The following is a 26,846-nucleotide window of genomic DNA, read 5'->3' on the forward strand; positions in this document are numbered from 1 at the left end:
TTGAGAGCAGGTAAATATCTCATTCCTCATCAAACTTCACCCTGTGGTTTTAGCACTCATTAACAATTCTTACCTGACTCAGTTTCTACTATGATATTTGCCAAAAAAAAAAAAAAAAAAAAGGACAAAAACAAAGACAAAAAGCAAAAACTCTGCCATTTCCTCTGCATTCATTAGTTGCTATTCTAACATAACAAAGAATCCCCCACACACACACCTTTATTTGTGCACGCATGCATTTGTATCAGTATGGACTCATGAATCTCTGTTTTATTCAACTTCTTATAATTGTTATTGTCATTTATGTGGGGGCTCAAATTGTCCCAGGCCTGGTCTGCGGGAGCCCACTGGCGTATTAACTGTTCTTCTGGCATCAAAGAGCAGGACCTCTGTTTGTTTTGCTCATTGCCAATCCTAGCTCCTAGCACAGCACCTAACATATTTGTGTTCTCTTATTTTGATTCTAGTATAGTTAACATGCAGTGTTATATTAGCTTCAGGTGTACAACATAGTGATTCCACAAGTGTCTACACTGCTCAGTGCTCTCTGTGGTAAGTGGACTCTTAAGCCCCTTCACATATTTCACCCATCTCCCCTGGAACCATCTGTTCTCTAAACTTAACATATTTTTTTAACGAATGGTAGAACACTTATGTATAAAGTGTCAGTAATAATAGTAACTATTGTAGGGTTTTTGCAAGAAGTAAGTTGAGCTATTGCGCACAAAGTGCTTAGAGCACCATTAACATTAATAGCTGATATTTGTTCCCCACTTACCCCGTTCTACAAACTTTGACACGCGTTAATTCATTAGACTGATCCTGTGAGGTAAGGAGTACTCTTTCCTTATTCCACAAAAGAGGAAACCAAGGCTGAGAGAGACGGAGCATCTTGCCCAAGGTCACACAGGCGATACGCAGTAGATGCAAGACTGAAACTGAGTCAATTTGCTCCAGAGCCTGAGCTCTGACCACTGTGACGTGTTGCCCCCTTACACCTGTCATGAGAGTGAGGCAGGTACACTGATGAAGTCATAACGGAAAGGGTTGCAACAGATCAAGGATGAAAAGGGATGTCACATGGATGGCATCGTGCAAGGTGTGAAGGTCCAGACCCTGAGGAGTCCTTCCCACCTGGCTCCCTGGGCGTCACCTTGTGGACCCGAGCTGTCCTTTTCTATCCTCACCCTTCCGGCCTCTGTGCTGCCTTCCTCCAGTCCTGCTACCGCTGCCTTCCCCCAACCAGGCAGCGCCTCACAGGCAGCAGCTCTGGGTCCTAGCCCTCGCCAGTGCTCCTGGACAGTGAGCTCCCTGTGCCTACACGCGTCCATGACTTTGACCGCTGGACCTTCTGCTTCTTAGCACCGATCACTGTCACAGCCTCAGTTATTTATTTGATTAGTCAGTTCATGTCCGTCTACCCTGATAAACTGTAAGCCCCCTGAAAACAGGGGTTGTCACTGTGTCTGCTGGGCCAATCTGACAGATAGTAGATGCTCGGTAAATACATGTCAAAGGTATGAATGACTACAGCCTTTTCCTCTCTCATCTACTCTTCTCCTGACTCTTCCCCAGAGTCCTGCAAGAGAGTGTCCTCAGCTATAGAGAATGCAGGTACTCTTCTAACATTAAAAAAAAGTGGGGGTGCGCCTGGGGAGCTTAGTTTGTTGAGCAGCTGACTCTTTTTTTTTTTTTTTTTTTTTACTTTTTTAAATTTTTTTTTCAACGTTTTTTATTTATTTTTGGGACAGAGAGAGACAGCATGAACGGGGGAGGGGCAGAGAGAGAGGGAGACACAGAATCGGAAACAGGCTCCAGGCTCCGAGCCATCAGCCCAGAGCCTGACGCGGGGCTCGAACTCACGGACCGCGAGATCGTGACCTGGCTGAAGTCGGACGCTTAACCGACTGCGCCACCCAGGCGCCCCGAGCAGCTGACTCTTGATTTCAGCTCAGGTCATGATCCCAGGCATAGGATTGAGCCCCGAGTTGGGTTCTGTGCTGGGCGGGAAGCCTGCTTAAGATCGGCTCTCTCTCACCCTCTGCCCCTCCCCAACTTGCACCCTCCCTCTTCTCTCTCTCTCTCTCTCAAATAAAAAATAAAATAAAGAAAGAATGAAGGTACTTTTGATGGTTCAGAGAAAGAAAGGACCTGTTTCCAGAAGCCCACACCAGGCAAGGAACAGAGCTAGGACCCAGGCCCATTCCACCTTTGTGACTTGTGTCCCCCACTGCCCTTTACCTCAGTGTTCAGATTCCCAGCCCCAAGAGGAAGTAGCTCTGGGCTTCTGGAAACCCACACAGAAGGACTCTGGGTAGTATTTAGTTCTCAGGAAAATGGAGTTATTTATATTTCTAATACTTGGTTTTGAAATTTACATAATTGAGGGGTTTCTGGTGAGTCATGGCAATACCAGGAGGGGCCTTAGAAGCCATCTAAAATTGACAGCTATCCTTGGCTGTGCAATTCTGCAGGTGACCACAAGAGACCTTTCTGGGAAGACTGTCTTATGCCTCCCATGAAGTCCAGACCCACCTGGTAATAGAAGATTGAGACTAAACCCAGCAGATGAGGAGACATACCCTAGGGCACAGGTGATGTGCTGTCACTGACGGGCACAAGAAAGGAGTTTCTGTATCAGATTTACCAACAGGGCCAAATAAAGGGTGAATATCAATTGAAAGAAAAAAGTCATTTAAAACCCAAGCAATGAGTCAGGACCAGGAGGAGAATACCCATGAGTGGGGTTTCTCTGGAGCAGAATCACTGAGGGAGCTGGTTAATGCAGACTCGTGGGCTCTACCTCAATAATGCTAAGTCACAACCTCTAAAAGGAGTTTTTCTCTTTCACAAGTGTCCATCCACCCAAAGGAACACTGACTCACACTAGTCGTTGAAGCCCAGTGTCATAGAGAAAAGACTACATGATATGCCCTGGCATGAGAAACCTCCAATACCAAATATTTAATGTGTCCTTTGAAACTAAAAGAATAAAAAAATAATCCCATGTAAAGAACTAAAAGATAAAGAATAGTGGGCATGGTTATATGACTATCAGATAAAGTAGATTTTAAAACAAAAAGCAGAGACTAACTAATAGAAATCCAGATGGCGGTTAAAAGAAGGATCACCATCTTGGGGCACCAGGGTGACTCAGTCTATTGAGCAACCACTTCGGCTCCTGGGCTCAGATCATGATCTCCCGGTTGGTGGGTTGGAGCTCCACATGGGGCTCCTCTCAGCATGCCCAGTGCACTTCAGATCCTGTATTTCCCTCTCTCTCTGCCCCTCCCCCACGCACGCTCTCGCTCTCTCTCAAAACTAAGATTTTTTTTTTTTTTTAAAAAGAAGGATCACCATCTTGATTACAGTAGCAGGCTGCAGGTGCTCATTTCTGGGATAGATGAAAAGAGGGGCTGCCATAAGGACTGGTCGGGGGACTTAACGGTTGCCAACAATGGTCAATGTCTCTGATGGATAGTGATCTTATGGCTGTTTGCTTTATAACTGTTGTACATAGGACACGATGTACCTTTGCTTTAATTCCTCTCTGTGTTGTATTTCACCCAAGAGTTAGTTTTTGTTTTGTTGATGAATGAATGATGAGAGTGATTCCATCCCAGGCAGCCTGGCATCAAAGCTTAAGCCTTTAGTTACATTAATTGTGCTTACTAATTACCTAATGATAAGTAAAGCTCTGTAGATGTGTTAACTTATTTAACCCTCATAATGACCCTATGAGATAGATTCTATTTTTCATCCCCATTTTAAGATGTGGAAACAGGGCAAACACATTAAGTTCAAAGTCAGAGACTAGAAAGGGACGGAGGTGAGAACTGAAACATATATAGTCTAGTTTCTGAGCCTCTGTGCCAGAAGAGCACTTCATGGTCCTTACCATACTCTGGAAACAAAAGAAAGAGGCTTTCGGATGCACTGATAATATTTTTATATCTGTAAATGAATCTTTGCTATCAGATTGGAGAAAAATTCATATTGAAGAGTAATTGGCTTAGAAGAGCAAAGATAATTTTGGAGAAAAATGGAGAAATAATCCTATACTAGTATTTATTAAAGAAAAAAATTGCTAAGCACTGTATTTTAGGGGAATGGAATTGAGGACCTAGAAACAGACCCACATAAGTATGGGAGTAGAGAATCAGTAGGGAGACATTACAAATCAGTGAGGAAAGTATGGGCAATTTAATATATTCTGTTGGAGAAAATGGCTATCCATATGGAAAAACATAAAGCTAAGTTACTAACTCACACCACATGTAGTTATAAATTTCAGACAGATTTAAGACCTTTTTTTAGCAGAAAACATAGAAGAAATGTCTTTATGTCTTTATGACTATATTGAAATTTTTAAAAACCCAAAAGATATATCATATATCAAGTTAAAAGATGCACCGCATATGTCCTGGGCTTCCTGTGTTTTATCTGGCAACTTTACTGAAAAGATGCTTGACCTCACTAGAAATCAAAACAGGCAAATTACAACAACAATGAAATTTCACATCCATCAGGGTAGCAAAAATACTCTAATAACAGTTGCAGGTGAGTATATAAATGGGTGCAATCATTTCAGAGAGAATTTTGTAATACCTGCTAAAATTGAAAATGGTTGTTGCACTATGACCTAACAATTCTATTCTTCGGTGTCCGTGGAGAAACTTGCTCACCAGTACGTAAAGAAACACATACAAGATGTTGATTGCATGCTATAGAAGTAAGGAAACAAAACAAAACAAAACAAGATGAAGACAACCCTGTCACCCTTCAGTGGCTCAAACCTTTGTCAAAGGTTGCATCATGTAACATGACTGTCATCACAATCACAGAACAAAGAGCTAATCAGTAGTCAAAAATGAATGAGTTCGAGCTGGATGTACATTTCCACATGGATACACTGCAAATACATTATATGGAGTGATTGAGACACAAATGGATGCCTCCAGCACACTTAGAGCCACAGAATCGCAGAGGATGCTATTTATTAGTATGTGTCTGCACACTGGAAGTGAAAGACTAATTTATGTGTGGGTATGTGTCTTGGCACCAGATGGAAGTGCGAGAGGTCAAAGTAGGGGTGAGCTTTTAACTATATTTATACTGCTTTCTTCCTATAATAAAAATGTTAAATCTGTTTCATCCAGGTGGTGGGGTGTGGAGGTTGCTGTTTTTCCTATTTTCTGTATCTTTGAAATGATGCAGAATTAAGAGTCAGAAGTCATTTTTTTTTTTAAAGGAACAAAATGATCTGGTAGATATTGCAGTGCCCAGATGTGCTTCCAGTTCACAGGCAGTATTTGGTATCAACTCTGGCTCAGGTTACTAATCTCGTGGATCTCCTTGAGTCACCTCCAAAGGGAAGGTTGTTATACTCCAGTGAGTCATTCTCAAGCTGGTGGCTGCTTTTAAGTAAGGCGGGCGTGTGTCTGGGTGGGAAGGCAGCATGAATTGCATGGACAGCAGGGAGATGCCTTTTGTGTGTGTCAATCCTGCCTTAGCTATAGATGATGGGTGGTATTTCGAAGTCCCTTGTTCACACCTAACTTGTTTCGGCAGGCTTTGGCAGAGGGCAGGGGCTGTCAACCCAAAAGGCTGTTTTGACCTGTTCCAACCCAAGCCAGGCCTTAGTGCCTTAAGCAGAGCTGGGCCCCATACCTTCTCTCAGCTTCCTCCTCCCTTTCAGCATCAGCCTACGGTTTAAGGGCCTCTAAGGCCAAGGCTTGCCTGGGCCAGCTCTGCTTCATTGGGCTTGCTTTGCCTGCCAAGAGAAACAAGGAGTGTGGGGAGGAGGCACAAAAGCGGTATTGGAGAGGAAGGGGGCCAAGTGCTGCAGACAAAACGTAAAGCAGCCAGCCACTGGCTGAGCCCCTCAAAGGGTCTTCTAAGTGCGTGCATCTCTAGGAGCGCCTGGGTGGCATAGTCGGTTGAGGGTCCAACTCGTGATTTTGGCTCAGGTCATGATCCCAGGGTTGTGCTGAGCATGGAGCCTGCTTAGTGCTCTCTCTCCTTCTGCCCCTCTCCCCGCCCCCCCCCCCCAAATAATAAATAATAGTTTAAATACGTGCATCTTTAGCAACAGGTCGGTAGAGTGCCAGTTCTTAAAAGCTTACCTTTTCAGCCAGCACCTGTACTTAATAGGGAAGATCAGCACTTAACCTAAAGATGCAAGTCCTAAAAAAAATTAAAAAATTAAAAATAAAAATGATGTAAGTCCTAATTAATTCAGTGCAGCTTTCTGGATCCAAACCCTCAACCATTCCCAAATTGTCTACCGAATTCAGTACAGACACCTACCCTGGCATTCAAGACTCCGAATCTGCCTTTCCAGCCTCTTCACTACTTTCTACCACAGCTCTGTGCTCTCACCAAGCCAGACCACTGGCTTTCTAGAGGCTGGCGTAGAGGCATGCCTTCTGCCTCCTGAATTCCAATGCCAAGGCCACTGTCTGTTCACAGGAGGATCTTGGGAAAGCCACTTCAAGTCTCTGAACCTCTGTGTCCTCATCTGTAAAATGGGAATAAAATAGAACCGAAACTTCTTGGTGAGGAATCCATGTTATCCATGAGAGAACATCTAGGGTGTGGGAACAGCCCAGAGCCTGGTGTGCGGTTGTTCAGTCAACATGAGTTCACCTTCCCCACATCTGTTGAACCATTTCTCCTTTCAAAATCTACACTTATTGACCATTGTTTCCTTTTCCTTGTTGGTATTTTTCTCACTGGAAACTTTCCTCTCTTCTCTGTCATCATTTATGTGGTAGCCATTGCTACTAGATTTAGCCTACTCTATTGGCTTGAAAAATCATTTTTTATTGGGGTAAAATATACATAACATGAAAGTTATCCTTTAACTATTTTAAGTATACCATTCAATGGCATTAAGTGTATTCACATTGTGCATTCATCACCACCAGCCATCTCTAGAATTTTTTCATGTCCCCAAATTGAAACTCTGTACCTATTAAACACGAACTCTCCATTCCCTCCTCTCCCTTCAGCCTCTGGCAGCCACTATTCTATTTTCATAAATTTGACAACTCTAGGAACTTTATACTAGAGGATTCGTATAGTATTTGTCCTTTTGTGACTGGCTTCAGTTAGCGTAATGCCTTCAGGATTTATCCAGGCTGGAGCTGGTGTCAGAATGCCCTTTCTCACTGTATGTGTTCACCACGTTTTGTTTATCCGTTCGTCTGTTGGTGGACAGACACTTGGGTTGCATCTACTGGTCTTTGAATGTCTGGAGGAGCAAGACTGGGTCTCCTGGCAGAGCCTGGCACCCAGGAGGCAATGTCAGTCCTTCTGAGTTGGAGAGCTTTTCTCCAGCAACATGAGCGCAGAAGGCGAGAGAGGCCACCACCACGCCAAGAAGGAAGCCAGGGAAATCCAAGGCAAAGTGGGTGAAAGCAGCTTTTTGACTGGCCCCCACGGCTTCTACCCTTAGTCCTCCCATCCCTCCTTCCAGCTGTAGCGAATGCAAAGATGGCCACGTCAGAACCTTCAACAGCTCCCCAGTATCCTCAGGATAAAGTTCAAGCTTTAAAAAAAATTTTTTTTTACATTTATTTATTTTTGAGAAACAGAGTGAGACAAAGCATGAGCAGGGGAGGGGCAGAGAGAGGGAGACACAGAATCTGAAGCAGGCTCCAGGCTCTGAGCAAGCGGTCAGCACAGAGCCTGATGCGGGGCTTGAACCCACGAACTGTGAGATCATGACCTGAGCTGAAGTCGGACACTCAACCGACTGAGCCACCCAGGCACCCCTAATAAAATTCAAGCCGTTTACGACGGTTCACACAACCCTTCATGCCAACCCAATCCTACCTCCACTCCCATCTCTTAGCAATCCTCTTGCCAGCTGGATTCAGCCTCTTCTGAGTCGTGAAACACATCATGCACAGGTGCCTACAACTCTGTGTGCCTGGAACCCTCTTCTTGGGGCGGATTCCAACTCATCCTTTAGAGTCCAAGTCTGTCCTTTGAATCCTTGCCTCACTGCATGAGGGTTTAACTGCTATAAAGTTTGTTTTCAGTTGCAAGTAACAGAAGAGTCAATACACAGTGATTGATTAGGAGGGACTGTTTATTGTCTCATCACAGATGTTGAGGACTGGTTAATTCAGTGACTCAGGAATGGCATCTAAGTCCCAAAAAACCTTCCTCTTTCCCCTCCGCTATATTCGGGCAATCAGCTCATCCTTTTGGCTTCGCTCCCCTCATGGTGCCAAGATGCTTGCAGCAGCTCCAGGCAGGATGGAGCCTTAGGTGTCTTTTTAAGCACAAAGAAAACCTCCTCACAAGCCCCCTATCAGATATCCCCAGACATTCCATTGGCTGGAATTACATCACATGTTCATACCCCAGCTAGTCACATGGCCTGGGGAATGAGATTATGCTGAATACACAGAACAGTCAGGGACCCACCCCCTGTGGGATGGGGAAGGACCCAGCACAGTGCTGCATGAAGGATGAACAAAATCATCATGTTTAAGAAAGGAAGGAGTGAAGAAATGGCTATTTCTTAGTCTCCTCTGTATCCCCAGCGCATAACCAGTGCTTAGTATATGATAGGCATTTAATAATTATTCGTTAATTGGTGTCACAAGCCCAAAGGGAGGATGTGGCATTCTTTACCCTTCTGTAAGCATCCATGAACATGTTGCCACCAGATGTGGGCTCCATGCTGTGTTAGGGATAGTCCTTTGAGTGTTTCATGGCATGGGTGTCCCTCAGGGCCACCCCATTCCCTACATTGATACTGTGCTCACCAAAATGCCTCATGAGGAAAGCAGAAATACAAACCACCAATACATCTTATTTCAAATGAGGCACTGTAAGGCATGCCAAGAGAAATAAGCTGCCATTTCTTATCTGACAAGTTGGCAGAGGTGAAACTGCTTGATGGCACATAGTATTGGCAAGGGTTTGAGAAAACAGGCACCTCCATTCACTATTCATTAGAGTTGACGCTGGTGCAAACTTGGGGGAAGGCAATTTGATGATAACCCTTCACAATGGGTATATGAGCCGGTCTTTGATCCTGGCAGCTCTCCTTGTAGGAACATCGCCTCCGGAAAGCCGCACGAGGCTGTGCAAAGATGTATTTGCAGCAAAGTCTGTAGTATGTTATTCATAATATCAAATCGCTATAATCATTTGAAACATCCATGGGTGGGGGATTGGCAAAGTACATTCCAGGGCAGCCCTACACCAAGAAATTTGATGCCATTGAAAAAAACTAAGTAGATACACTTATTCTTTTTTTTTTTAATTTTTTTTAACTTTTATTTATTTTTGAGACAGAGAGACAGAGCATGAATGGGGGAGGGGCAGAGAGAGAGGGAGACACAGAATCGGAAGCAGGATCCAGGCTCTGAGCCATCAGCCCAGAGCCCGACGTGGGGCTTGAACTCACAGACTGCGAGATTGTGACCTGAGCTGAAGTCGGACGCTTAACCGACTGAGCCACCCAGGCGCCCCTAGATACACTTATTCTTAGCCAAACGTCTGAGAAGCAATAGTGTCTAGAATTAACAGCACAGCTTTGTCCACTTCACAATTTGTTAACAGGGTAGATCTCATGTCAGGTACATACACACACACACACACACACACACACACACACGCGCGTGCGCGACATAGGGAACTCTGGGAGGTGCTGGGTATGTCTATTACTTTGATTGTTACACAGGTGTTTGCATGTTTCCAAACTCCTCAAATTGTACACTTTAAATATGTGCCGTTCTTTGTATATCAATTTTACTGTAATAAAGCTGTTAAAAAAACACACACACAACTAAGTAGATCTACATGTACTGAAAGATGCCCTTGGTGTACTGCTAAGTGAAAAGAACAGGTTACAAAATAGCATTTATATCAAGGTACGATTTCAGTATTTGTCCCAAAGGTATATGCTTTATATTTGCCCAGTATAAGTCATTCTGAAAGATTTAACAAAACTTAAATGTCTAAGTACTTGTTAATAGTAGCTAGTATGAAAAACTGGCAGGTCTGGCAAAGTCTACACAATAGAACTTCATCTCTGGCTCCAAGTCAAAAGCAGGTGTCCTGACCCATGCACTTCTCTCCTCCAAGCAGTGACGCAGAATTCCAGACCCATCCTGAGTGCTGCCATTTTCCGTATAGGGTGTCCCAGGAGGAGGCTTCCCGGGGCCAGGCTTGCAAGCAGTGGCCTTCACCCCTGTGTGTCCTCCTTGGCCAGAACGTGTCACATGGCCACACAGGACTACAGGGAAGATTGGGAAAAGAGGGCCAGCTGTGTGCCTGCTGAGACTGTGAGGCTTGTTCCGATGAATACATTACGGTGCATTGCAGTCACATGCTTCTATAATGTTTATTTTGCGTGAGCAGATACTACTTTTGTAAAGTAACCCTAAATAGCTTTGGGTAAATAATCCTCATGCTGGGTCTTTCTGACCTATCAGGACCAGGACAGGCATGCTTCCAACTGTGACAGATCATTGATGTTCCTGGCCTAGGAATCAGTCTCTTGGGCATTTTCGTCAGGATGAGTCAGTTTCTCCACTGGGTGGGTGAAAACCAGACCCTGAGTTTGGTGGCTCCTTGAAGTCACTGCCTCCCTAAGCGTGGTAGGCAGAGCAATGTACCCCCTTCAACCAAATGTCTAGGACCTTATCCCCAGAGCCTGTGAAGAATATGTTCTGTTCCATGACAAAGGGGAATTAAGGCTGCAGATGGAAGTAAGGATGCTAATCAGATGACTTCGAAATAAAGAGATTATCCTGGATTACCTAAATAGCCCAATGTAACGGCAGGGTCTTGACGTGGGGAAAGGGGAGCAGAAGAATGAGAACCAAGGAACAGGCATCGTGTAAAGACACCATTGGCCTTTGCTCGCTTTGTAGATGCTGGTGGAGGCCACCAGCCAAGGACGGGGCAGCTCTGGAAGGCAGAAAGGGTTAGGAAGTGGATTTTCCCTTAAGCCTCCTGAAAGGAAGGCAGCTGTGCCAGCACCTTGACTCTAGCCCAGTGAGACCTATTGTAGATTTCTGACCTCCTTCCAAATTCTAAGATGATACATTTGTGTTGTTTCAAGCCACCAAGTTGGTGTGATTTTTTGCAGCAACAATCGGGAAGGAATATACTGGGTATCCTGCCTAAGGAACTTACCAGGATTGTCTGGAGACATCTCTGTCTCTCTCAATGTAACAGCAGTCCGCAGTTGTGTAGCCAAATTGACTGGGTTTGAATCTTGACCTCACCACTCACCAGCTGTGTGACCTTAGGCAAGTCACTTCATGTCTCTGAGCTTCATTTTCCTCCGTTGTAAGATGGGGAGGATAATGTTTTTAGGGTTGTTCTGGGTAACAAATGACATCATTTTCATACAACATGTAGCATATGCCCCATCCTGATGGCAATAATAACGATGCACGTGTCACTGGATGGAAGAATCTCTCCTTTACTTGCCTCTAGGAAGGTCCAGCCCAAGACGATCGAGATCTGTCCTTGGCCTGCCATTTTGTCAAGTGTTTTTGTAAGGCACTCATGAAATATGGTTGGAAGAAAAATCTTGAATTAATACTATAAGCTCACACAGATCGCTGGGTAATAGAGGCTCTTCTGAGGTCCTGGCAGGGTGGTGGGGGCAAGGGGCCCAGAAGCTCCCTCCTCAGCCTCCCCACTGCCAAGGTACTTTGCCCGTACCTACAGATGTATTTTGTTCCCACCTGGACAGGGAGGCACCTTATCTCTCACCACCCCATCCTTTTGAGGTGGGGAAACTTGTTTTTTTCTTTCTGCTTGAGACAGTGCTCACTGGGGTTGATGAAACACTGTCTACTTAATGCCTAAAAAAAAACAAAAAAAAAATCCCGAAACCTAGAATGAATATAACTTCCTGGTGGAGAAGGTGGGGTTTTCACCAATAAAAGGAAGGACTGCTCTTCTGCCAGCTCTGAGCCCCTCCTGTTCTCCAAGGTCAGCTGGTCTGGTAAGAAGTTTTCATTCTTTTAACTGTCTGGCCCCGCTTTAACCCTCAGTGGGGGACACTGTGATCTGGGGTTTCATTAGGAAAGCCTTTTGGTACTAATTATTGTTGTTGTTATGGTTTCCAGGTAAGGAATCTTTCCAATTGCTTTCCCTTAAATCTGGATAAAGGACCAAGGAGGACCCTCACGCACAGGTTCTGGGTGGTTTATAGCTGGCCAAAGTAAAATCGCTCAGGGTTTCTATCACATTCAAGCCTAACACATCTCCTGGGGGGGCTGGGGCAGGGGTCCTGGTTGTGGCAATCCTGGCCTTTTATCCCAGGGAAAAAAGCTGCAGTTACTCAGAGAAGCTTTAGACTCACCTTGTGTGTCCTGTATTTGATCTGTGTTCTATACACTGGTTGGTACAAAGAGGCCGTTTCTCAGAATGTTCTCACATGACTAACCCTAACTCCCTGAAAAGGAAGCTTTTGGCATGACCAGTTGAGACCACCCCACTTACTGCCATCTCTTTTAAAATCCGCATGCTTTGTGTCTAATAATAAAAGAAGTATCTGCAGAGCTCCTGGGTGGCTCAGCGGGTTAGGTGTCTGACTTTGCCTTAGGTCATGATCTCACAGTTCATGAGTTTGAGCCCTGCGTTGGGCTCTGTGCTGACAGATCAGTGTCTAGAGCCTGCTTCGGATTCTGTGTCTCTCTCTCTGGCCTCTCTCCTGCTCACGCTCTCTCTCTCTCTCTCTCTCAAAAATAAGTAAAACATTAAAAAAAAGATAAATATTTGCTCATCATAAAAAATATGAGAAATACAAAATACCAAAAAAAGTAGAAAAGAACAAAAAGAGAAAGTCACCTGTGTACCACCCCTGTTAATCTTTGTACTTTCTGTTCTTCCTTGATAGTAACAGTTTCATACCCTCACCTTATGGTGCATGTACTATTTTTGTGAGCTTTCATCACTTAAAATAATCCTGTTTATAGGGGCATTTTTGATCAATGCTTATACATTAAAGGAAAACCACTTTCTCCCAGCACGTTATATATGCCCCTCCCAATTTTAGTCAACGACTCCTTCCTACCACCCCAGCATCCCTGGGTGTTTCATAGGAAGCCATTCATCTGTCTTGCTCTTATGCTGGGTAGTTTGCCTTCTGAGCTCCAGGAGGCCAGCCCAGAAAGCTAAACCCTAGAGACCCTCTGCTCACCAGCCTCCTGCCGGGACATCTTGGCAGAATGCCTGGATGGGGAAGGGTGGCTGGTGCCTGTGCTTGCTAGCAGTCTGGGGTGGGATTCTGAGGCCAGGCTGGCTTCCTTCTGCCCATCCCCTTCTGCTGCACCCTCTCCCTGTGGTGAGGGCGGGGGGATCTTCACAGTCTGCTTTTCTTTTTCCAATTCCATTCCAAACATCCCCTGGAAGGACCTGCAAGGGGAGAGGCAGGCGTTGGGGTTTGGTCTGTTTGTGACTTTAAGGGTGTGGAGTAGGCAGAACCCACTTGCTGACAAGGCTTTGGTGACATAGTCAGCTCACTAGAGCATGGTGGGGACGGTTGGGGGGCCTGCAGGGCATGCCAACATGCCCCCTTCCTAGTTTGCAGGGTGACAGAGCCTGAGCTGTGGAGGGCTGTGCACTGCGCCGGACCTTCAGCTCACCTTGTCCTTCCCCTTCATCTCCCTCCCGGATGCCTTCCCAGGGCCCCCAGTCTAACCTACCTCCCCACCCCAGACCCCCAGACCCTCCTGACCACTTCTGCCCATTGCTAAACTTTTCTTCATACAACTTATCGCCACTTTATCCACTTTCTTTATTGGTGTGTGTGTGTGTGTGTGTGTGTGTGTGTGTGTGTGTGTGTGACTCTCACGTGGGGGAGGAAGTAAAGATGCATCCTCTGAGCAGAGAGTCCCCAGCCTTCACCCCGTAGCCCAACGCTCTCATGGGGACCTGGGAGCCAGGGGTCCTGGAAGTCCTTCCTCCTGTTGTGGGCTAGGTGCCCGGGAGTCAGCTCTCACAAGGAGATATGTATGCAGGGCCATAATTAAAGGGGACTTTGGGGACCCATGCCATGGGAGGAAGAGAAGAGAGGGAGCGGTGGGTTGCAGCACAGCTGACCTCTCGCCAAGAGCCCAGGTCACTCTGAGGATGAGATGGCCTTGCAGTGCTGTTCCAAGTGGGGCCCAGGGCAGGCCTTTCCTTTGTCAGCCCTCGGGTGCAGCTGCCCAGGAGGGGACGGGATGCTGGGAGGAGGTTCCCTTCCGAGGCATTCTCTGCCACAGGAGGCTGGCCGCGGAGGGGGGGGGGGGGCAGGCCCTCTGCGTTAAGGGGGTCTGAGCTAGCAGTGCGGCCTCCACCCACAGCCTCTTGCTCGCCATCCCTCCATCCCTCCATGGAAGTGATCTTATGTCCTCCAGGCTCTCAAGGGACTTGAGAAGGCAGATAGAAGAGCTTTGGTTAAGGAGTTGTAAATAAAGGTGCTCCTGGCAAAACAAAGTTAATTCCAATTACTTGGAATTAATTAAAGAGAAGCAGAAGGCCAAGTTTGAGTTAAGAACATTCTTAAGAAAAAAAGAAGTTCATTGCTTTTATTTATCAATGCTTCTATAAATACCCATTGAGCACCTACTATGTGCCCGGTATGCGGGACTTAGTCCTTGCCTTCATTCGTGTACCTTCTAGTGGGAAGACAGATGACCACCAAACACACACGGAGGATCCCTTTAGGTGTTGATCACCACTGTGAAGAAGGGAAGGGAAGCACAGACGAGTGTGACAGGGGCTGGGGAGTTCTGTCAGATGGGGGCAGGGAGGTCTCTCTGAGACCCAAGTGCAGGGAGAGAGGAGCCAGGCTTGGGGGAGGTGGGAGGGGCCCATGTGCAGGGGCCAGGCAGGTGCTGAGGGCGGCCAGATGGGAGGGAATACACGGAGAATGCTGTTGACTGAGGTCATGAAGGAACACAAGTAACTTTTGAAAGAACACACTGAGAGATGGAGGTATTATGCCAGGGTCACTTCGGTGAGTCACGCCTGAAATGTTGTTGATCTTAAAAATAATCGTGGGGGAAAAATAAAATAAAAAAAAAAATAATCGTGGGGGGCTGGTGGGGGCAGGGAGCATCAGACAGACCTGGGCGGATGGCAGCCCTGCACCACTAACCGTGACTTCGCGGTTTCTATAATCATGCAGAACCTCCATCGTCCCTTCCGTGGCACTGAGGGGAAGGGAGAACGCAAATCACCAATATCAGGACTGAAGGAGTGGACATAACTAGAGACCCTACAGACATTGATGAGAGAGGGAATGTAAGGCCAGTACAACTGGAATTTTGGATACAAAAAATTCTGTGGGAGACATAAATTGTTTCTCAAGAAGATTCAAGAAGAGATAGAACACTTTAGTAGTCTTAAAGCAATTAAAGACATTTGTTTAAAAAATCTGCCTTGCTGAGAAGTTGAGGGAAAGAGACAGAACATGTATAAAATTCCCAGCCCTGTTTCTGGCACTTGGGAGGTATCTAACACACATGACTATTATTATGCACTATTCTAAACAACAATGAAAATATTTCATCATCTTCAGAACCACATAACAGTCTACGAAAAAAAATGCTCTGTAGAGCCTTGCCATTAAAATCTCTCCTCCACCTCTGCCCCTACCGTCCCCCCCCCCCAAAAAAAACATTATCTGCTTTATTTATTAGACTTGATAGAAAATGACTTTTTACTTGTGACTGAAACTACGTCACTTGCTTGCCTCGGGAGAGGATGCCTAGATGAATGTACTGTATGTAGGCTTAGACCTCCTCTAAGTACAAGCAAGAGGTTTGGGAGCACAGAAGCCAGAAGTGAGGCCACTGAAATGCCACCCGCCCTTGACAATGACCCAGCAAGTCTCTGTATTTAGGGATGCTGCGGGGACACGACACTGCAGCCAGGCTCTGAATAAATTAGCAGTGACCCAGAGTTAGTGGTGTCCAAAAGGACATTTCTCTGTGTATCTTGCCAAGATATTCATTTCAAAGAAGGCCCTGGCTCCTTCGGGCGGCCTTTCCCGTCGGCCACGTGCCTCTCCTTCGCAGGGCTGTGTTGCACAATTGGTTTTCCAAGCAGAGGTCAGGTCCTGTCCCTTTCCTGTCACAGCCTTGCCCAACAGAGGGTGATTTCTCCAAGCCTGGACCCACAGGACTCAGATGTGAAGAGCAGGTGGTGAGCGTCTGCTGGACTGAGCAGTGACTGCTGGGAAATGACCAAGGGCTCCTGTGGCCACCAGAGAGAGGGCTGGGGGTGGGCATTCAGATCCACAGCCTTTAGAACCTCCTGGGAGAGGCTAGAGCTGGGGTCCAGGGGCCTTCAAATTAGAGAGACTCAGAGAACTGCACAAAGGGAAGGGGGACCTGTCCAATTACTTGCAAGTCCCTATTTGTCAGATGGGGAAACTGAGGCCCAGGGAGAGAAAGGGAGTTGGCCAACGCAGCACAGCAAGTTCTTTCCAATCCTCCACAGGACCCCCTCTGCCAGAGCTAGTGGGAGTTGTTGTTGGGTGGAGGGTGAGCCTGGATCATGGAACACTGTGGAACAGAAACAATGTGAGGGAGCCTGGCTTTCCCACGGAATCCTATTCAAAAGCATGTAGGGGCTGTGTGTGGAGAGGTCCCTGGGCTTGGCCCGCTGGTGCCCAAGACTTTCCCCTGCCTTGCCCTCTCCCTGGCCGGATGTCACAAGACCTACAAGGCCACCACTAACACTCCCTCCGTTGAAGGGCTTCTCTGCTATCCTAAGTGCAAGACTCCTGGAGGATTCTTGTGAAAGCAGCGAGACAGAGGTCTATGCTCCCTTTCTGATTTTGCAAGCCCCAAGCTGAAAGCTTCTTCCCTCATTTCCTGTCAGGGGCAGTGGAGGGTGGGCAGGGGCTGTGTCTGCCCCGCTCCAAGTCTAGCTTCGAGGATCATTCAAGATAATGGAAGGCAAAGTGTTTTGAGAACTAAGTGCAGCTCCAATGTAAGAGGTGATTGTAGTTAATGATTTATGCCTGGGGGCTGTGCTTCCTGCCCGGAAGCGGGGGTGGGGAGGGAGAGGAGGGGAGCTGAGGGAGAGCTGGGAAAGCAGGAGCCCAGGACTGAGTTTCCCAGGGGGCCAGCCCGGATGGTGGCTTAGGCACGGTCTGTCCCCGGGGCCCCAGTTTCCAGCCTCATCTGCATACCCAGCGCCCTCTGTCCTTTCAGTTGTTTATTTGACAAACGGTATTGAGCTCCCACCTCCGGCAGCACTGGATTCAAGGCTGAGAGCAAGTTTAGAAGAAGAAAAGCCAGGCTCAGCCCCTGCCTCTCGGAGCACACCAGGCACACAGGAAAATAGGAGCACGAATCAAATAGGATCCCCACGATTATTGTCCTTGCTATGAACATCCAGCTGATGCTGGATGCTATGAACATCCAACATCTCCCCTTGGATGTTTAGCGGCTTTGCTTGCTTAACTCAACTGAAGCTGAGCATTTCATTTGCCCCTCCCCAGTCTTACTATGTTTCCCCCGGGAGCCATACTTGTGCCTCCCTGTCCCCACAGTCCTCCGCCTCCTCAGCAAGCCCTGTCATTTCTACCACCCAAAGCTCTCTTCCACGAGGTGCATGCCTCTAGGCAAATGGCATCACCTCCCATCCTGACCACGGGCCCCTACAGCCCCCTAACCAGTCACCCTGCTGCCTCTCTCTCTCCCATCCTGTCCCATCCCCCTTTATTCAGAGCAACATATGGTCTTTAAACATAAACCGGATCCCATCAACCCTCTTGCTTATAGCTCTTCCCCAGCTTCCTGGTGCTTTCAGAATAAGACCTGAGCTCCACACCCTGTTCACAAGACCCTGTGTGACCAGGGCCCGACCAGCCTTACAGACCTTGTGGGGGGCCACCCTCTGCACCTCACGGAGCTCCAGCAACACACCCAATGTGGCCTTTCGTTGCAGAGGATGCTGAGATCTTGCACACCCGAGGTCCTTTTGATGTGGAAATGTTGGCGTTCAGAGCCAAGGCCAAGAAAGAATTTTTGAGACTTTTTGGTGCAAAAAGGTTTTTGCTATTAACGCACGGGAACAGGACCCAGTGGGCAGAAAGCCGCACTGGCGTTGTGAGGAGTGACTGATTCTATACTCAGTTGAGGAGGGAGGTAAAGACAAAGGAAGTTTCCAAGAGGACTTTCATATGCTAAAGAAGACTCACAGGATCCTGGAGGGCTAGCTATTGCCAAGCTCAGGTAGTTTTTCCCTCTAAGAAAGCATTAGCATTAAACAGCTGGGAGTTCCTGGAGTCCAGCCTCAAGTATTTATCAGTGGGCTGCAGGTTATGAGGAAATTTAATTTTATCTGCATTTCTTTTTGCCTTCGTTCTGCACTTCATGCCCCCTCCCTACAATTTTGACCCTTAAATCTTTAAGGTTATTGAGGGTGGAATGTCCTCTGTAACTTCTTCCTGCTGAATAGGGGCGTAGAGGGGTCCCTACCCCATTGGTCAGTTGGGGAATTTATACATAGGAGTTATTGAAGGCAAAGGCAGCCAATCCAAGGTAGACAATACATATGAACCTCCTTGAGTAGAAAGAATCATCTGTCAGCTGGAAGTTATGGCGGTGAAGGGGTCTTGGCAACAGGCTGAGAGACACCAGAAAAGACAACAAAATAAGGTTAATATTATTGACCTTTCATAGTTGATCAAAATCTTCCTCCGGTCCAGGAGTTTAACCAATCACTACAGGAAAGAGAGAGAGATGTAAAGCACCAATTTGAGTATCTCTATGTTTTAGCAGTACGGTTACATTTTTGTGATCTCTGGGATATCCTTGTGCAGCAGTTAAAACATCTAATGCCATTTTGAGAGTCATTTAATTGTGTGGCAGGTGGTGTTAGCCATCATATACTCTGTTTTGTTTAGTAAGCGATCAGGTAGTTAATAAGAGGCAATTTATAGAAACAAAAGAAAAAAATACGGGTTAATGGCTAGAGAAAATTACAAACCCAGTGTCCGAGTCTTGAGTGCTGTCAGTGAGAAGATTTTTAGATGCCAGGCTTGAAGTATAGAGTGGGAACAGGCAGCTGGAATCAGATGGGTTTTTCTCCTTTGTAATTTAAATGTCTCTGGTGATCCGTTTGAATGGCCCATTGTGAGAAGGAATTATCAGTATAAATTGGAGAAAGGAGAATGAAAAAGAAAGTTACAACCTTCGTTTTCATTTGAAGAGAAGTTTGAGGGCTTCTAAACAGGTTCACCGGAATAAGAAGGTGTATTAGCTGGCACACTGGATTCTTGTGAGGAAGGTAAAGGTTTGTTGTTGTTGGTTTTTTTTGTACTTACTTTTTTTAAACATTTAATTTACGTTTTAATTTACATCCAAGTTAGTTAGCATATAGTGCAACAATGATTTCAGGAGTGGATTCCTTAATGCCCCTTACTCATTTAGCCTATCCCCCTTCTCACAACCCCTCCAGTAATCCTCTGTTTGTTCTCCATATTTAAGAGTCTCTTATGTTTTGTCCCCCTCCCTGTTTTTATATTATTTTTGCTTGCTTTCCCTGTATTCATCTGTTTTGTCTCTTAAAGTCCTCATATGAGTGAAGTCATATGATATTTGCCTTTCTCTGCCTGATTTCGCTTAGCATACCTTCTAGTTCCATCCACATAGTTGCAAATGGCAAGATTTCATTCTTTTTGATTGCCAAGTAGTACTCCATTGTGTGTGTGTATATGTATATATATATGTATATGTACATATATGTGTGTGTATGTGTATATATACATATATGTGTGTATATACATATATGTATATGTGTATATACATATATGTATATGTGTATATACATATATGTATATATACATATATATATATACCAATATACGTATATATATACATATATACCACATCTTCTTTATCTATTCATCCATCGATGGACAGATATTTGGGCTCCTTCCATACTTTGGCTATTGTTGGTAGTGCTGTTATAAACATTGGGGTGTATGTGCCCCTTCGAAACAGCACACCTGTGTCCCTTGGATAAGTACCTACTAGTGCAATTGCTGGGTTGTAGAGTAGTTCTATTTTTAATTTTTTGAGGAACCTCCATACTGTTTTCCAGAGTGGCTGCACCAGTTTGCATTCCCACTAGCAGTGCAAAAGGGTTCCCCTTACTCTGCATCCTGGCCAACATCTGTTGTTGCATGAGTTGTTAATTTTAGCCATTCTGACATGTGTGAGGTGGTATCTTATTGTGGTTTTGATTTGTATTTCCCTGATGATGAGTGATGTTGAGCATTTTTTCATGTGTTGGTTGGCTATCTGGAGAGGAAGGTACAAGTTTAATTGTTGATATATGAGTCCATGAGGAATGTCCTTCTAATTTTATGGGTGGGGAGTACATAATATGACCTGGTAGGGGCCTTTTTATTTTGGAGTTAAACCTCCTGCTGTATTAGACTTTCAATTCTTTAAATAAACCATGTCTCCTGGCTTTAAAATGGGGTGGGTTGCTAGTAACTGTTAATCAGGTTTAGGGAGTGTTAGAAATAAGCCCATTGACCCAGTCAAAGGAGGGAGGCAGAGACTCAGAGTATAGTGAAGGCACAGTGAATCAAGGCTTTAATCAATATTCTTGCAAGAGTGGGTACCTGATGGACAGGTACACTTGGGGCAGTTACAGCAGACAATTTATCTCCTAGCATGAAGTCCTGCCCCTGGTTCCTCATTGGCTGAGTACTACAGAGATTACAGCCTCACCTGGATGTCATCTGTGCCCATGTAAGGCAAAAAGTAGTCTTATTGGAACAAATGTACATTCTCTGAGATGACACAGAGACTTTCAGTCCAATCTCCCTTTGTTCTTTGGCACACGCTCATTGAAAAGCCCATGAAAATAAGCCCGAGAAACTGGAGAGGGGAAGAAGAACCAGAAAGTGAAGTGTCTAAGTGTCTGGGACTCCACTGTGGGGGGCTGGGGTTCATACATATTTCCAATAGGTTGTAAACCTACTGTTAACTAGACAGCACAGCTTTCATTTGACATTTCTGAAAACGAACCATCTCCCTTACTTCTCATAGGGGGGATATTGTTTACACATTTATAGAGATTTAAGAATTAATTGGGCCTCAAGTGAATAATTTAATAAAGCATTATTAAGTTAAATTAAATGAATAGATAAATAGTCTATATCTACTGATAGGACTATAGTGAGAAAAGGCTTTTCATATACAATTAATTGTTGGGGAAATCCATCCCATTTTCCAGTTGTTCCAAGAATCATATGCTCATGGGGGCTTGTTATTATCCCCACAGAATAATAAGCAGGAGGATTGTCTATACATGAACTATTTCAATGAAGTTGACCTCAAGTTGTCCAGCATCAGTTTTTAGGACTTTTAGGAAAAAGGCAGTTTTCATTTTTAATGATGTTAAGTCAAGAGGATGGAAGAGGATAGGAAACCTTAGTTGGAGAGTCATAGCCAGATATTTGAGGAAACCTGAAGAATTCAAGATCTAGTCTAGTTTATAATAGTATTAAAATTTAATATCTACAAAGATGTGTTGTTGAAGCATAATTTTCCTCTATATTTACTCTTATTTCCAGAGATAGCCAAATCAAGACTAATTTGTTTGTAGAGCAAGTCCAGTTTAACAAACTTGGCCTAATTATTTACATAAGCTCAGCAAGAACAGTGATTGATCATACAGATCTTTGAAATTTTGCTTTGCTGGAACTTTCCATAAGGAATCTCAATTGAACTTTTAGTAGCCTCTCTAGGCCAGATGCCAAGCCAAATACTTGCCGTCAGACATGCCTGCAATATCTGTAGATTTGGGCAAATTCCTCTTCTTGAGGTCCCCAAAATATCCTGAGTTTCCTGCACCTGCCAAGAAGTAACATTCTTTATTCACCTGATGTGGCTCCTGGGAACTCTGTAAGCAAGGTATCAGGCCAACATTTCCAAGAGGCTTTATTGGTTCCAGGCTTCATAAAGTCAACCTTAGTTGTTTTTTTTTTAATTTTTTTTTCAACGTTTTTTATTTATTTTTGGGACAGAGAGAGACAGAGCATGAACGGGGGAGGGGCAGAGAGAGAGGGAGACACAGAATCGGAAACAGGCTCCAGGCTCCGAGCCATCAGCCCAGAGCCTGACGCGGGGCTCGAACTCACGGACCGCGAGATTGTGACCTGGATGAAGTCGGACGCTTAACCGACTGCGCCACCCAGGCACCCCAAGTCAACCTTAGTTTTCTAAAGCTGTCTGGTCATATCTGATTCTATGCAGATTTCTTTCAAATATGACAATTCAACCAAAAGCCTTGGTAAAATGACCATTGTTTCCAGTGGTGTCCTCTTACAAGGAAAACAGATTCTTAATGAACTTATGCAAATAACGGTAAGAGTTTTTGAACTTCAGTGGGTTTGGTAGAAAAGTTAAATAAATGCTTCAGTTTGTTCACAGAGGAATATTTTATCACATTTCTGTAAGTCATAGATATCTTAAGAGCAAATTTCCTTAATATGGAGGAGCAAACATTACATAACCAGCAATGTTTCAAACACAAGTCACAAAAATTATAATCATCTTCCTTGACTTATTTAACCCCATGTTAACTAATGCTTGTTCAGTTTGAGTATAGCTTGCAGTTAGTTCTGGAAATTCTAACCAGTTTTCAAGATATCAAAAACCTTGTCAAAGGTTTGTCAAAAGCCCCCCCCCTTTTTTTTAAATCTCCTTGAAGATGAAACATGTTACACAAGAGAATAATAACAAGAACTATAAATGAAAAAAGGCTAAAAAATGGACATGGTTAGGGGCACCTGGGCAGCTCAGTTGGGTAAGCGTCTTACTTTGGCTCAAGTCATGATCTTGTGGTTCGTGGGTTTGAGCCCCGCATCGGGCTCTGTGCTGACAGCTCAGCGCCTGGGGCCTGCTTCAGATTTTGTGTCTCCCTCTCTCTCTGCTCCTCCCCACTCACGTTCTGTCTCTGTCTCTCTCAAATATAATTAAAAACATTAAAAAAAATTTTTTTAAATGGACTTGGTTAAAGATCTGATGTGAGTTCATTATAATGTAGCTGACAAGGAAATCTGGTTGTTTCTGTAACACATAACAACGCTTCAATAATTAGAATGTTAAATGATGATCTTATTACCAAAACATTAAAACTTTTACACACACACACACACACACACACATGCGCGCACAGCTGTAGCATTGACCCAAACATAACCTAAGGCTTATTATTTGTTGGATGGTGTTTCCATAGTCACTTAATATACCAAAGAAAAAGGTCTAATTAGTCAGAAAGACTTCATTTACAGTTTAAATCCTGGGAAGTTTGTTTAAAAACCTTAGAAAGCTTTTTTTTTTAATGTTTATTTATTTGTTTTGAGAGAGAGAGCACAAGTAGGAGAGAGGCAGAGAGAGAAGGAGGGAGAGAAAGATTCCCAGGCAGGCTCCATGCTGCCAGTGCAGAGCCCTGTGCGAGGCTCGATCTCATGAACTGTGAGATTAGGACCTGAGCCGAAATCAAGAGTCAGAAACTTAACTGACTGAGCCACCGAGCCACCCTAGAAAGTTTTTAAAACACATTGCCTAGATAGGATGACAGATCATTACAAAACTTAATTATTTCTTTAACCAAAGCGGCAATAAGAGATTCTAAAGGCAAGTATGTAGGGTTATGTAGTTATGAGCAAAGCTTAGTGTTTTAATATTGAGAAGTTTTAACTAAGTAATCAAAGACCTGATAAAGACAAAACATAGAAACTGGTTTTCCTGGCAGACAAAAGAGGAACTAAAACAAATAAGCAAACAAACAAAAAAACCCAAAAAGAACCTTTGTTTACGTTTTCTTATCAAGAGCAGACCAACAATCCAAGAAAACTTTGTCTTTTGAACAGACAGAAAAACAGAATTTCAATCTTATACCAGTGGACTTTTAAAATCCATTCATTTCAGCTTTAGTCCTGAACACACATAAAATTCCGTTCCAAAGATTTCCCTTCATGAACCTACAACTTTTTAATTCAGAGATGCTTCCCTTATTTCCATCAGTCTTAACTACATTTAGCAGAGAATTTTAACTCTTGGAAACCTTGGTCTCCAGTGAAAACTAAGTAGTAACCAATTGTGAACTGTTATACAAAAATTCTTTAGATGGCAAGTTATGAATCTATTAAGCACAAATTATGTTTTCCAACAGACTCAAATATCCTTAGTGTCTTTGCAATAAGAAGCGAAAAACACAAACCTACATTCAGTAATCAATACTTTAGCATTCCATTCTATTTGGAAAATACTTACATGTCCAACCAATTCAATCCAATTTATCATCCAAGCAAAACTTAAAGTTCCAGGTCACCAAAGACTTTGAAAGCTATCTTAACAATTACCCATGAAAATTTTTAGACAAAATTAGCCATCATTTTAAGTCATCTTTTTGCTGACAAATTTCAAAAGAGATAACACGAATTTATTTGACCTTTAGTAAAATTTGATAGCATAAAAGTTTCTTATATAATGCTGATAGCTCTATAGACATGTCTATCTTAATTAAACCAACAAACTTGAATTAGTTTAAATATAGAATTATGTTCCATCTGCATCCACTTAAAAGTCAATCAATTTGTTCCCCATTGTCAGTTTTTACCTGAGGCACTGATGGGTGGTTTGAGTCCAGTGGGGTGCTCCTCCTTACTTGACAGCAAGAGGAGGAGGAGGAGCCTATGGTGCTGAGAGGCACCTGGATGATGGGAGCTGTTACGTGGACCATACCCAAGGTGGTGCCCAGAGGGGGTGGGGTGGAGGCAGGAGAGGTGAGGTGCTACCTGGAAGGCTGGAGGAGGATAAAAGTCCAGAGAGAAAGAGGTCTCCCAGTCCTAAAACTCATCCGCTTAGACAGATAAAAAAACAGGTTTTCTTTCCACGAGAGTGGTAATAGGCAGTCCATGTCAGGCCAGAGAAAACAGGGGACTTCCCTGAAACAAAAGGAGTTCAGACAGCGGCTTGGGAATATTCCTTAAAGTCCCTATCCTGAGGTAGACTCACCAAAGACAATGGGCTCCAATTATCATAGCCGTTAGCCCAGGAAATGAATGAGGGAGAAGCCCCCACATAAGGCTAGAGTAACCTGGGTGTATTAGGAGGAACAGTGAGAGAGAGGGTCAATGTTGCTTCCATCAGGGATGGACTGTGTTTCCTCACGCAACCTGGGTTTATTCAGAGGAGGCGTGTTTAGACAGTCATCATGCAATATATCAGGAGAGGGTTTATTAGCCAAACACATTTGGGCAAACACATTCTGCAAGATGTCCTTAGGTTGGGGTCCTGATTTATGGGCCACGCAGGGCTGGACACGGGGTACCTCTGTTCATTTTCCCTGTTTCCTGCAGAAGAGATCTAACTGATAGATCATATTGAAATTTAATGTCCCATTAATGGGCCATTTTTCTTGTCTACGAAGGAGTACTAAGTCCTTACAGTGTAACAAAAGAAGATCAGGGGTTTTTCCCTTCAATCTCGCAATCTGAACTATTTCCATTAGGTTAAAAGGTATCCTGAGGGAGAGTCCCTGGGGACAGAAGAGAGAAGATCCATTACCAAGAAAATCCCCCCTGACACCCTGGTGGCATCCAACACAGGATACGTCAGAGGTTCCTGGTGTCAAAGCAACCAGAGGTGTCCCTTGAAGGAAATCACTATGATCACCATCCTACCAAAAAGGCCCCATAGGAGGGATGCCAGCATTTCCCTATTTTCACATTGCATCCTAGGCTACAGATGGGTGCCTCATGAATGGACCAAAATACTGTGCCATGCCTTGCCTTGACGTGAAGGCTATGCCTTGAAGGCCATACCATACTGTGAATAATCAGCTGTTTTTAACCCATGGGAAACACTAGAAAAGTTTTACAAGAGGAAGTTACCCGATTTTATTTTATTTTATTTTATTTTTATTTTTTTTAACATTTATTTATTTTTGAGACAGAGAGAGAGAGAGAGCATGAACAGGGGAGGGTCAGAGAAAGAGGGAGACATAGAATCTGAAACAGGCTCCAGGCTCTGAGCTGTCAGCACAGAGCCCGATGTGGGGCTCGAACCCACAGACCGCGAGATCATGACCTGAGCCGAAGTCGGACACTTAACCGACTGAGCCACCCAGGCGCCCCCCAATTTTATAATTTAAGTAGTCAGTAGACAGTGACAGAAAACAGTAAAGATAGAAATCCATCATAATGTAAGTGACATTCCATCATATGTAGTCCTCTAAAGCCAACTTCCCTAGGAAATGGTCCCCAGTTGGGCTTTAATTCAATTCATTCAGGTACTGGTTTCAGCTGGCTCCAAGTGGAGATCTTGTGGCCAGAAGAGGATAGACCAGGGATGTGGGAGGGATCACACTAGACCAATGAGGAGGAAACCTTACACTGGAGTCTTAAGATTGGCAGCATTCCTGGTGACCTAGGTGGCTGTCCTGTGCCCAAGACAGCTTTGTATAAGGACAGGAATAAAGAGAGAGCATCAAGTTCTTGGATCTTATTACCATTCTGGCCAGGGTACTAACTTCCACTCAAAAGGCAAGCTTTCTACTCCCTGTAGAGTAGCCAAGGGCTAGAGGATTCAGCCTGAGCAATTGACTTGAAAGTGTTCCAGTAACACCATATTCCTGAAAAAGCCCCTTCAATGAAAATAAAAGAAGAGAAGAGGAATTATTCACCAAATTTGCACTGAGGCTGGGAGTCCAGATGAGAAGACTCAGACCCTCAGGCCCCACATTGGGCGCCAAAATGATGTGGAAATGTTGGGGTTTGGAGCCACTAGTCAAGAAAGAATTCTTGAGATGTCTTTGGTGCAAAAAGG

General features: G+C 44.6%; 1 protein-coding gene across 1 annotated transcript in view; it reads left to right on the top strand.

Annotated features, from left to right (window-relative positions):
- Nucleotides 1–26,846, top strand: part of ACCSL (1-aminocyclopropane-1-carboxylate synthase homolog (inactive) like) — a 157,015-nt gene that overhangs the window by 57,242 nt on the left and 72,927 nt on the right. The window lies entirely within an intron of this gene.

This window comes from Neofelis nebulosa, chromosome 10 (genome assembly GCF_028018385.1).
Source record: "Neofelis nebulosa isolate mNeoNeb1 chromosome 10, mNeoNeb1.pri, whole genome shotgun sequence".
NCBI lineage: Eukaryota > Metazoa > Chordata > Mammalia > Carnivora > Felidae > Neofelis > Neofelis nebulosa.